Source organism: Rhinolophus sinicus, linkage group LG09 (assembly GCF_036562045.2).
Source record: "Rhinolophus sinicus isolate RSC01 linkage group LG09, ASM3656204v1, whole genome shotgun sequence".
In the NCBI taxonomy this organism is placed as follows: domain Eukaryota; kingdom Metazoa; phylum Chordata; class Mammalia; order Chiroptera; family Rhinolophidae; genus Rhinolophus; species Rhinolophus sinicus.
In genome coordinates, this window is record NC_133758.1 from 62,709,961 (window position 1) to 62,722,915 (window position 12,955).

Below are 12,955 nucleotides of genomic sequence, written 5' to 3' on the forward strand. Positions count from 1 at the left end.
CAAAGGCTCTACTTCTGTGTACTTTGGGTTTCACAGTTGTAACATTACTTTGCATCAACCAATATTCTCTACACGTACTGTAGGTCCCGGGAATAAGAGAGAAGGAAACATAATGAAAGATTGTATAGTATGAAAGTATCAGAGATGCAATTTATGATGTTAAGAGTAAGGAATCCGTGGAGACAGATATTTTCCTGTTTGACTCTGGTGGTTGAAAAACAATGCTTTCATTAAAACGGAGTTGATATAATTGTCATGCAACATCATCTATTGTTTTGCTGGAGGATTAATGTGAATTTTTTATTTTTAAGTTGGTGCAAATATGTGTAGTTGGATCCCATATGTGCAGAATATTGCAGCAGAGTAGACCTTTCCAAATGTGCTAGTGAAGTGGAAAGTGGAAGTAATTCACTCAAACACTATCTAGGTCTTTCAAGATGTGTAATCAGACCCAAGATGATGGTTATGTTCACTGTGTGTCACCCTCTTGTCAGTAAAAGTCATATACTTACACTATTTACTATTTAAATGCATCTGGATCACTGTGCTTTATACTTTTGTTGACGCCAAGAAAGCAAATATCTACCAAGAAGGGTTCTCGTGATTAATTGGACTTAAATTAAAAAAAGAAATAAAACAAAGGAGTTCCTGGAATTGCATTTCAAACAATAGGGCTGAGACTGTCCCCATCCAATTGGAGCTGCATAGCTATATCCTCATTAACATCTTCAGGGACCAATCAGAGAAGCTCCATTCCAACCCATCAGGAAAGTGATTTTTGGACCAATCAAATTGTGAGGATTTGGAGTCTTCATTTGCATGATAATGGACCAATCAGGGACCAGGGGTGGAGACTTCTCTCTATATAAGTCAGCTCCTCTCTTGTTTGGGAAGCGTACTTTCCCTTTCTACCTAAGGTTGCATTTTCCTGGTTAGAGTTTAAACCCAGAATCTAAGCAAAGCTGTCTCCCTGAAGTACAGTGCAGTGCAGTGCAGTGGAGGAGTAGAGCCGAGTGGACCAGAATGGAGCTGTCTTGGTGGACTGGAGTGACCAGAGCAGAGCCAACCTGAGCAGTGAAGTGTAGAGTGCAGTAGAGCTCTCTAGCTGGAGATGCGCTGAGCTGCAACACTGGGGCAGGGCCTTCTGCGCCCATCATGCTGTCTCATTGAGCTGTAACACTACTGAGCTATTCCCGCAGCCACACTGTATCACAATTGAACTACCTGCACTGAATAAAGTCTTCAGCACACCCCAAACTGTGGATTTCTGTTGGTCTTGAATTAGCGCCAAGGGCCATCACATTGGAAAAGAGTTCACATTCTGAACCATTTCATGAATTACTTAATGTTATATAGATTGATTTATACCAGGTTTAGAAATTTTGAACATTATTGTTTTGCATATTGCCCAGTTAAATAAAATGTGTATTTTTAAAACAATTTCTACCTTAATTTAAAAATTCACAATTTACCATATGTTTCTCATTCATTTCCACTTTCAACATCAAAATGTAATAATTTAACAACCATTTGACCTCAGGATACTTTTTAAGTTTTAAAGTCTTTTCTTTTTGAAGTAGTTAGTAGCATTTTGTTAGTTGCAAGGAAGCTAAAACACCAAAGAACTCAGATTTTATTTTAAAATTTGATTGCAACTAAAATTAGTCCTCAAGTTCTCCCATACTTTCTTAAAGCATGATTACAGCTTTTGTAACTAAGCGAGGTGTTTCATTATTTTTAATTCAACAGGGCCCTAGTAATATTTCCAATCCCACAATGGTTAAACAAAGAGAATAAGGCAGACTTCACCCTTTCAGAGAATGGATTTACCTCTTACCACAAACACTGCAAGCTTGAAGACCTTCAGACAACATCTGTGTAGGAACCACAGGTTGCTAACATATAAATCATTGAGACTCAATTTACCATGATATTTCCAAAGAAACAGTGATATGTGCATCAGGTCTCTTTCCCTCAACTGTGGCTCAGTCTAGACTGCTGAGAAAAGCTCTAATACCCTAGAGATTAAGGGAACACAGAAATGACAGATAATAATGTCACTAAATATAAGATTGCATTCCAAGAACAATAGGTAACTAGAACATTTTTTTGTACTCTAAAACCTCCCAATGGATCCAAAACACAAAGGAGATTTTCAATTATCAAATACCATTATTTTACGTATCTCTAAGTAAAAGTAGAGACTCTGGAGAGAGAGTGGGGAGGAAAGAAGGGAGAGAGAAGAGAAAGATTATATATATATATATATATATATATATATATATATATATATACACACACACATACATATATACACATACATATATATATAAAAGATATATATAAACATATATACACATTTATATATGTGTATATATATGTATACATATATATGTGTGTGTATATATATATATATATATATATATATAGAGAGAGAGAGAGAGAGAGAGAGAGAGAGAGAGGAGGAAGGGAGAAAGGAAGAAAGAAAGGGGGAAGGGTAAGAAAGAAAGAAGGAAGGGAGAGATTAAGAAACAAAAAGTACAGAATAATTAAATCACACTTCCCATTAAGAATCCAGATGATGTGACAATGGTACAATGAAACTGTTTTATATCTAGAAATCCATGACACTGAGAATCTTCACTTACAATTACTGAAATCCAATATTATATGGTCACCCAAATTTAAATAAGCATTAACTGGCTTCCTCTTATGTAGACCAATTGTAGCAAGTGCACTGGAAACAAAGGAGGACAGGGTTCCCTTTTGCTACATTCAGCTGATCTCAAGTGTATGATGTTTCAGAGCTCCATTTTATCTTTAAGAAGTGTATATGTACATCCTAAAAAAAAAAGGAAAAGTATATGTGTAGGTGGCCGTTAGAAAAGAAATATTTCCCAAGTTGTCACAATAGATGTGGCTCTGCAGAGATGCTTGGCAGTTACTGTTCTCTGTTAGCCTCTCTGTTCTCAAATTTAATTTAGAAGTAATATACATGCATGCATTATGCATTCAGTTAATTCTATGAACAACCTTAAAAACAGAGATAGCAGTTGAAAACAAAATAATGAAACAAAACAGAAAAAGCAAGGTGAAACTTTCTATAAGGATTTTCCTTAAATCAGCGAATCATAAAAGCAATCAATTGTCTCACCCATTCCCCCTCCTAGTCCTCTAGAAATGATTTCTCTCCTTGGCCCATGATTCCATGATTTAAGATGCTTTAGCATCTAGAAAACTTTGTGTCAAGTGGATTTACTTTGTTGGCCTATGGATAACTGGTTTCCAGTTAGGTGAAAGTCAGGCCTTCAGCCTTTGTTCTCAGAGGTAAGGAAAGGCTGGATTTGTCCCCGACATCCAACAAAATCTCTCGGTCCATTAGAGAGTAACTTAAAGCACAAAGAGAGCTCTATGGTATGTCCATAAGCCTATTTGATTTATGTCCCACAGAAATAGTCAATCCACAGGGCCTACAGTCTCTAGAAGCCTCCAAATATTGCTAATGCAAACCCACAATTTTAGGATAAAATCATAAAGTGCATTTGTATTAACAATGTGGACACTATTTTCTGTCTTTAGCCCTATTGTAGGTTTTACCTGTGCTCTTTTACCATTGTTTTAATTATCATGAGCTAAGGGTTTTTATTTTCCTTTCTCTCCTATACTTTTCCCCACCCTCAACTTTTCAAGCTATATTTAAAACTTAATTGATTTATGGTGGGTTTTTTTTTATTGTTTGTTTGTGTAGTTAGGTTGAGGTGTAGATAATTGTCCTCTTTTATTGGTTTATTTAATTGGTTGTTGCCATGGTAACATTTTTAATACATTTTTTTCAGAAGGTTGAAGGATGCTTTGGGGCTTTTGTGTGGTGGTCTGTTAATCTTCAACAGACTCTAACAGGATTCCTTTGTGCCATTTTATCCCCTATTTTCAAGTAAATTCATTTCTTTAACCCTTTAGAGGCTAACTAAGCACCGTTGCATCTTCTCACAGTGGTTGTCTGACTGGAGTGGCAAGGAGGTGTCCAGTTTGTAACCACAGAATCATTATCATGAGAGATTCAAAACAGAGCCTGTAAAGAGACATCTAAAATCTTCAAACTGTAATTATGAAGTTTATATAACATAATGTGGCTGTTTATTTTATATTTGGTTGTCAATAAAAGGAAGTGTAACTTTGTAAATTTTTGTAGATACTTTTTTAGCTTAATGGCTTCCTAGTGGCTGTTTTTAGGGAGTCTTAGTTGTGTGAACTGTTTTTAGGGAGACTTAGTTGTGTCTTCTAAGTTTAAAGGATGTTGTGAGACAGAAGAAAAGAAATAATTTATGAAACATATTTGAATGTTTGTTGACTTAAACATATCAACTCAGCAAATGGCAACTCTGAAAGCTGAAAATAAGTATAATGACTTCTGAAAATGCAACTTTCATGGTCAGCTACTTTAATACAGTTTGGCAGTTCCTTACAAAACCAAACATACTCTTACCATATGATCTAGTGATCATGCTCCTTGGTATATACCAAAATAAGTTGAAAACTTTGTCCACACAAAATCCTGCACACGGCTTAAAGTTGAGATGGCAGAGTAGATAAATGCTGTGCTTGCCTCCTCCCATAATCACATCAAAATTACAGCTAAATGATAGAACACCCACCCCTGAGAATCACCTGAAGACTACCTGAACAAAACTCCTGTAACTAAGGATATAAAAAGGAAGCCACATCAAGACTATCAAGGGGCAGATGTGAAAATGAGCTGGTCCCACACCCATGTGTGGCAGTTAAGAACTAAGAGGGATATCTCAGCTTTGAAGGAACTTCTGAGGCAAGAGGGGTTCCAGTCTCACACCAGACTCCCCAGCCCACAGCCCCAGTGCCAGGAAGAGGGGTCCCCACAACATCTGCTGTGAAAATCATCAGGGACTCAGTCCTGGTCAGACAGAGGGCTGCTATTAACCCAGGTGTCCTCTTAAAGGGCTCAAGCACAGACCCACTTGTTCACAAACACTAGCCCTAAGTTACAATGAAGGCACAACAGCTTGAAAAGTGCCAGGGACATACGGGGAGGAATTTAATTGTCTGGCTTCAGGGCTAGGGCTTGAGGGGTGGTGCTGTCTGGAACTAAAGTGATTGCAGGCACCATTTTTTCTTTGTTGAGCCCTCCTCCCATACAGCCAGCAGGCATAGGTGGGTGCCAAGTCTGAATCTCCACTAACTAGTCTAACACAGCATTCATCCCATGTTGGTGATTCTCTGAGTCCTTGGCCAATGTGAACATGTCTCAGAGGCAATACACAAAATCTGCCAGCCTGGGCCCATGCTGTAGACATTCCTAAGATTTCTCAAAGGTCCACAAACCCAAACCAAGCAGCAGCTGGCCTTGGCATGCCCTGTACTTCATGCTAAGTGGTCGCAAGCCTGGTATTAATAGCAGCTGGCCTTTGTTTATAGAATAACTACTCCCAGGCTCCTGAAAGCCTAGCACAGGCAGCTACCAACTTCAGATCAATTTGCATCTCCAACCAGGTGACCCCAGGCCAGACACAGGCAACAGCTGAACTTGACCTTCACCAAAGCTCCTCCAAAGAGGCCCCAGAAACAACACACCAGATATCCAGCTTCAGACAACACCAGAACACAACCCAATTGACACTACAAATGACACACCCAAAGGGTGGGCTCAGCAGGCACCAGAGCCCCACTAGAGTGAATCCCACTCTGTAGGGTCAGCCCACACACAACAGCTTCTCTGCTGCAGTCATGACCAGTTTTCACAGCCAGTCAGCCTGAGGGTCAGGCCCACCTACTGATGCACAAAAGCAAGCAAGACTCAACTTCTAGGAGAGCACACACAACCCACATAAGGGACACCTCTGGATCACCCAGCTCATGTGACCAGAGAGATTGTGCCACTGGGCCCCACAGGACACCTACTACATAAGGCCACTCTGTCAAGACTAGGAGACCTAGCAGATCTATCTAATCCATAGAAGCAAATGTAGGGAATCAGCTAAAATGAGGAGACAAAGAAACATGTCTCAAATGAAAGAATAGGACAAAACTCCAGAAAAATAACTGAACAAAATGGAGACAAGCAATCTACCAGATGCAGAGTTCAACACTGGTCCCAATGAACTGAGGGGAAGAATAGATGATCTGAGTGAAAAATTCAAGGGAAAGGAAACACTAAAAAAAGAGAAAATATAAAAAAGAACCAGTCAGAAATGAAGAATACAATAACTGAAATGAAGAATAAGCTAGAGGGAATCAACAGCAGAATAGATGAAGCAGAGCATTGAATTAGCAATTTGAAAGACAAGGTATCAGAAAACACCCAATCAGAACAGCAAAAGAAAAAAAGAATAAAAGATTGAGAATAGTTTAAAGGACCTCTGGCACAATATCAAGCTTAACAACATTTGCATCATAGGGGTACAGAAGGAAAAGAGAAAAAGGGATTGAAAACCTATTTGGAGAAATAATGAAGAAAATGTCCTAAACCTAGTGAAGGCAATAGACACAAAAGACCAGGAAATGCAGTCCCAAACAAGATGAACCCAAAAAGGCCCACTCTAAGACACATCATAATTAAAATGCCATGGTTAAAGACAAAGAGATAATCTTAAAAGCAAAAGGCAAAAAACAGTTAGTTAACTACAAGGGATTTTCCTTAAAACTGTCAGCTGATTCCTCAACAGAAATTTTACAGGTCAGAAAGGATTGGTAGGAAATATTCAAAGTGATGAAAAGTGAGAAACTATGACCAAGATTACTCTACCTAGCAAAGCTATCATTTAGTATCAAAAGACAGATAAAAAGCTTCACAGCCAAGAAAAAGCTGAAGGAATTCATCACCAGCACACCAGTATTAAAAGAAATGTTGAAAGGATTTATTGAAGAAGAACAAGAAAAACATAATTGATATGAATAAGAAAATATTGCAAAGAAACAAACTTCTCATTGACAAAAGCAAACACATAGAAAAGTAGTGAAAGGACCAATGTTAAAGTTAGTACAAAGGTAAAAAGGCAAAAGTAAAAAGATCATGTGCAATTAGAAAAGTAATTTAAGGGCTACACAGACATACACACACAAAAGGAGTAAAAAATAATGACAAGAACATAAACGTGGATGGAGTGCATAAAAATGGTAGTGATAATGGACAGTGTTTGAACTTATGTGACCATCATCTTAAAATAGACTACTATAAGCATAGCTTGGTATATGTGAAGCACATGGTAACAACAAACCAAAAATCTGCAAGAGATATACAAGAAATAAAGAGAAAGGAATACAAACACAACATTACAGAAAGTCACCAACATACAAGAGAAGAGAGCAAGAGAATAAAAAAGGAACAGAGAACTACAGAAATAATCAGAAAATTACTAAAATAGCAATAACAATATACCTATCAATAATTACTTCAAATGTAAATGAAATAAATGTTCCAATCAAAATGTGAATGGATAAAGAAGTGGTACATATATGTAATGGAATATTACTTAGCCAGAAACAAAGAATGAAGTCTTATCCTTTGCAACAACATGGATGGACCTAGAAGGTATAGAACAAAGTGAAATAAGTTTGAAAGAGAAAGACAAATGCCAAATGAGCTCACTTATATGTGGCATCTAAAAAACAAAATCAGTAAACCAAAAAAACACAACCAGAAACAGACCTGCAGATACAGAGAACAAACTGATAGTTGCCGAATGAGAGGAAGGTTCAGGGACTGAATGAAAAAGGTGAAGAGATTAATAAATTGGCAGTTACAAAAGAGTCATGGGAATGTAAAGTACAGCATAGGGAATATAGTTAACAATATTATGATAACTATGGATGGTGTCAGGTGGATACTAGATTTATTAGGGGAATCACTTCATAAATTACATAAATGTCTAACCATTATGCTGTACACTTGAAACTAATATAATTTTGAATGTCAACTGTAATTGAAAAATTAAAATTAAAAATAACGTAAAATAAAACATAAAAAACCTGCACTACGATGTCTATGGTAACTTTATCCATAATTACCAAAATTTGAAAGCAACCAAGATGTCCTTCAGTAGGATAATGGATAAATTGTGGTGCAGCTAGACAATGGAATATTATTGAGCACTGGAAATAAATAAAGTCTGAAGCCATGAAAGACATGGAGGAACCTTAGGTGCATATTATTACTAAGTGCATATTAATACTAAGTTAAAGGAGCCAATGTGAAAAGGCTATATGGTATATGATTCCAACTATATGGCATTCTGGAAAAGGCAAAACTATGAAGACAAAGGGATTCAACTACTAAGTAGTTGTTAGTAGTTTGTGGGGAAGAGATGAATGGGCAGAGAATAGAGGAGTTTTAGAACAGGGAAAACACTGTGTGATATTATTAGGTTGGTGCAAAAGTAATTGCGGTTTAAAAGGTTAAAAATAATTGCAAAAACCGCAATGACTTTTGCACCAACCTAATCTGATGCTGGATTTAGTATGTCATCATATATTTGTCCAGATCCATAGACAGTGCAACAAGAGTAAACCTAAGGTAAACTATGGACTTTGGGTAATGATGATGTGTCAATGTAAGTTCATCCTTGGTTAAAAAAAAAAAAAAAAATATCCCATTCTGGTGAGTAATGTTGATGCTTGGGGAGGCTGCACATATGTGGGGACAGCAGGTATATAGGAAATCTCAATACCTTCTTTCTCTCAATTTTGTTGTAAATCTAAAACTGCTGGAAAAAATAAAGTATTTTAAAAAGTAAGTTTCTGACCTTAGTGTAATTCAAATATCAAATTTGCACTCATACGAAGGTCGGACAAGTTTGCAAATTCATCCTAGAAAAAATGCTGCATACCTCATTACTGAATATCACTATGGTCACCTTCGAAGCACTCCCCTTGGGAAGCTATGCATTGATGCCAGTGCCTAGTCCACCCTTCAAAGCAGTTTTAGAACTCTTTTTCTGGAATGGCCATCTGAGCTGTCGCTGTATTACCCTCGATGTCCTGAATGTCATAAAAATGTTTTCCTTTCAGTATTTCCTTTATCTTTGGGTAAAGAAATAAGTCATCGGGGGCCAGATCAGGTGAGTAGGGAGGGTGTTCCAATACAGTTATTTGTTTACTGGCTAAAAACTCCCTCACAGACAGTGCTGTGTGAGCTGGTGCATAGTCATGATGCAAGAGCCATGAATTGTTGGTGAAAAGTCCAGACCGTTTTCGTCTTTTTCACACAGCCTTTTCAGCACTTCCAAATAGTAAACTTGGTTAACTATTTGTCCAGTTGGTACAAATTTGTAATGAATAATCCCTTCGATATCAGAAAAGTTTAGCAACACTCTTGCAACAAGTTCTCAAACTTAATTGTCATTAAGTTCAGCAATTGTTAATTTGCTGAAATTATACATGAAAGAATTGTATTTTTGTTTCTATTTTTATAGTAGCCATAACCTAAAATATATAATACACCCGACCTAGGTTATAAAAGAAATTTTTGGGGATTCTTTATTAATTCTGATGAATTTAGAAGTCAGAGGAGATAACATGTGATTCAAGATTTAAATGTAGCAATCATGCAACATATTGTAAGTCTATTTTTTTCTCTTTGATTCATTACATCTTAGTGAAGGGTCAGTAAAATACTGACCCATATAGGGAAAGTACCTATGTTATTTTTTATACTTAATGTTAATATAAACCTCATGTCATGAGGTGGAAAACATGTTAAAACAATTACAAAATTATCTTTCTTTAGGTATCATGAAATAATATAAATATACAAACAAAAGGAGACATTTTAAATTATGTAGTGCTTTAGTCAATTTGAGTAGTGGGACTGGTTGTTCACATAATTTTCCTTCCAGATGGCTAATGTCCATTCTAATGTTCATTATAATGGATTGTAAGAGCTCCAAATAGTTTTATAGCAATTGACTTTTATCATAATAATTATACTGCCAGAAATCATATATCAAATTTACTGGAAATTAAGTGGAGCTGATACCCTTGCTTGTATAATTATTTAAGATATTAATAGAGATACTCTGAAAACTGTGAGAAGAGGATTCTTCCCTTCTCCTTTCTGTTCGTTAGGCATGGCACATTCTGTCTGGCTAGGGGAGCACCAAGGACTGTGTTAAGCATTTTATTTTATTTTTATGAAAAGGTTCCTTTTTTAAACAATTATTATATTATATCATTGCTTTCCAAATAGTGTGGAGGCCAGCACATGGGCGAAGAACATGGATGTTGGATTCAGATAGCACTAAGGTTGAATCCTGCTTCTGCTGATTACTATCCATGCCCCATTGGACAGATTACCTAATTTCTGTGTATCTCAGTTTTCTCATCTGTAATATGGGGACAATAATAGTGCCTACCTCATAGGGTTCTTATGAGGATTAAATGAGATATGTAACTTAAGAAAGCTAGTTGTGTTTAACCTTCTGGTGGAAGTGATTTGCATTTCTGAAGTTTGTTATGGCAAGAAAAAATGAAGGTGTGGTGGTAACTTGATGACAGGACAAAACGACAATGCAAATGATACACAATAAGGTGATTTCTCTATGTAAAAGTGCTTTTATGAACTAGGACCAGAGAAATGATTTATTATTTAAGTTATAATATCATATAGTTATAATGTCACGTAGGGAGAAAATCACTGGAACCAAAATTACGAGTCTGCTGTAGAGAGCTCTACTTCATATAGCATTTTCTATGTGGAATTTCAGCTGGTCACTAATTCATTGATCATACTAAGACTTTATGGTATCAGGTCCTGAAATATGTTATTCACATTGCCAGAGATTAAATCCTGTAGAGTTAATAAGCCTATTAACTCTAAAGTAGTCCCATTAGATCCCGCCCTCCGATGATAAGGTTACATGCATATAGTTCATCTATAGCAGAAGTTAGGGAAGGTGAAAGGTTAGCATTTGGTATAGAGATTTGGACAAGCTTATACAATCATAAGGTGTTTGTACATTGAACTTAGTAAAATGTATACAGGTCCTAAATTGAGGATTAATTGGAAATCTTGATGTTAACATAAAAAAGACACAGTAAATCTGTTTTAAATATAAAAATATATTACAAAAATGTAGTGTAAGTACATTGTAGGAAAATTTAAATATATAAGCAATAAAAAAGAAAATTAAAATTATCCTTAGTTCCTCAATCTTAGTTGCTGTTATTCTAGCCTTTATTTAGGCTCAACATAGAATCAAGTGGTGATTCTCTTATAGCATTGACACTTTTACACTCAATATACTACAAAGTTCCTGTATCATTATATGTTCTCCTAGAACTATTTTAGAAATAGTCACATTGCATTGCTTTTAATGAAACACGTTGCTTCATTGATTCAGTCCCTTAATTATTTATATTGGGTGAGCTCTCTTTTAAATGTTTCACCACTAGAAACAAACTCTTGCAGCTAAATCTTTATCATTCTTTATTTTGAATACATTTCTCCAAGTTAAATTGTTAAGTTAAAGGTATGTAGATTTCCTTAGCTTCTGCTATATGGTGTTATATATGCAATTATTTAATTCTAAGTAGTTCAAAATTTACAAACTCATTTTTTCATTAGTACTGCCATTAATGTTTTTGCTTATAAGTTTCAGCTGTCATAAAATATACCTAGGGAAAAAACTACTCATTAACTTTTCAGCACCGTAGTGTAGTATCTTCTAAAGGGCAAAAGGGCTCAGGCAAGGTGAGTTGCCCAGCATACTATGGAAAGATACAAGAGAAACCAGTGTGAAAACCTCACGTGGCCCTGGCTTACAGAGCTGAATGTCTGGGTGCTTAAACATGAAAGCAAGACTTAGAACAAATAACACTCTCCACATAATTACTTCCCCTAAAACATACTTTTCTCAGTAAAGGTAATAACTCTGAAACCTCAAGTCTGCATGACATTCTGTTCTCCTCTTCTAGTGCTTCACAAGCACAGTTTTAGTGTCTACGTGAGCTGAGTTAGCTTGAGTTTAGAACCCATATTGAGGAATTGACTAGCTAGGAAGAATGCTTGGAAGCCTGCACATGACAGTGTGTCACGGGGAATAGGAGAGCGCACAGGGACAGCCACGTGATATATGGTGTGTGCACGGGGAATGTTGCAGGATGCGGGGACTGTAAAAAAAAAAAAAAAAAAAAAAGAGTATCATTTATTTGATTTATTTTGGCAGAAAGATTCCTAACAAAAGGATTCATAAGGGTCATTTCATGAATTTATATGACTATACAAAGTCATTGCATTTAACTACCTGGTGTCTGAGTTTTTGAGCATGAGTTTGCACACATCTTAGTTAAGAAATAAATTGATATGTGTGGGCTGAAGATTTAACAGACACCATCCCTTGGGGTTAAAAATCATCCGCTCCCAGCAAAATTCAGCTTTCTGGTGTTTTTTTCTTCCGCAAGTGAGGGACAGAGCAGGAGGAAAAGGGAAGGGAGACCAACTTTAAATGACTTATAAAAAGGACTTAGAAAAAACACACGTTTGGGACATCAAAAAGCTCTTACAAAACAGGCTTTTAATGATTTAAACGTAAATGAATCAAAAACATATGGATAGCATTTTCTTTTAAAATACCCTTGGGTTTCCAAAATTAAGGGGAAAAGTAAATGGAAGAGAATGTTTTAAATTTGGTGGTCGCACATATTCTCTGGAAGGGGGACTTATGATGATATTAGTCCCTGCATCCAGGAGCCCTGCTCATCAACTACACACCTGTGGGACATGACAAGTAGAGCGACCTTCCACAGTATGTGCTTTGACATTGAATCTGGAGGAGCATGTCGGGGGGCTGATACTGAGAGAACAGAGGTTGCATTTTAAGACCATCAGCTATTTGGAAATCCGACATCTAACCACAAACTACCACTGGGAGTGGAAGCACATGCAATATAATCTACCTGGGGGAGGAATGAGGCATACGTGAAGCCT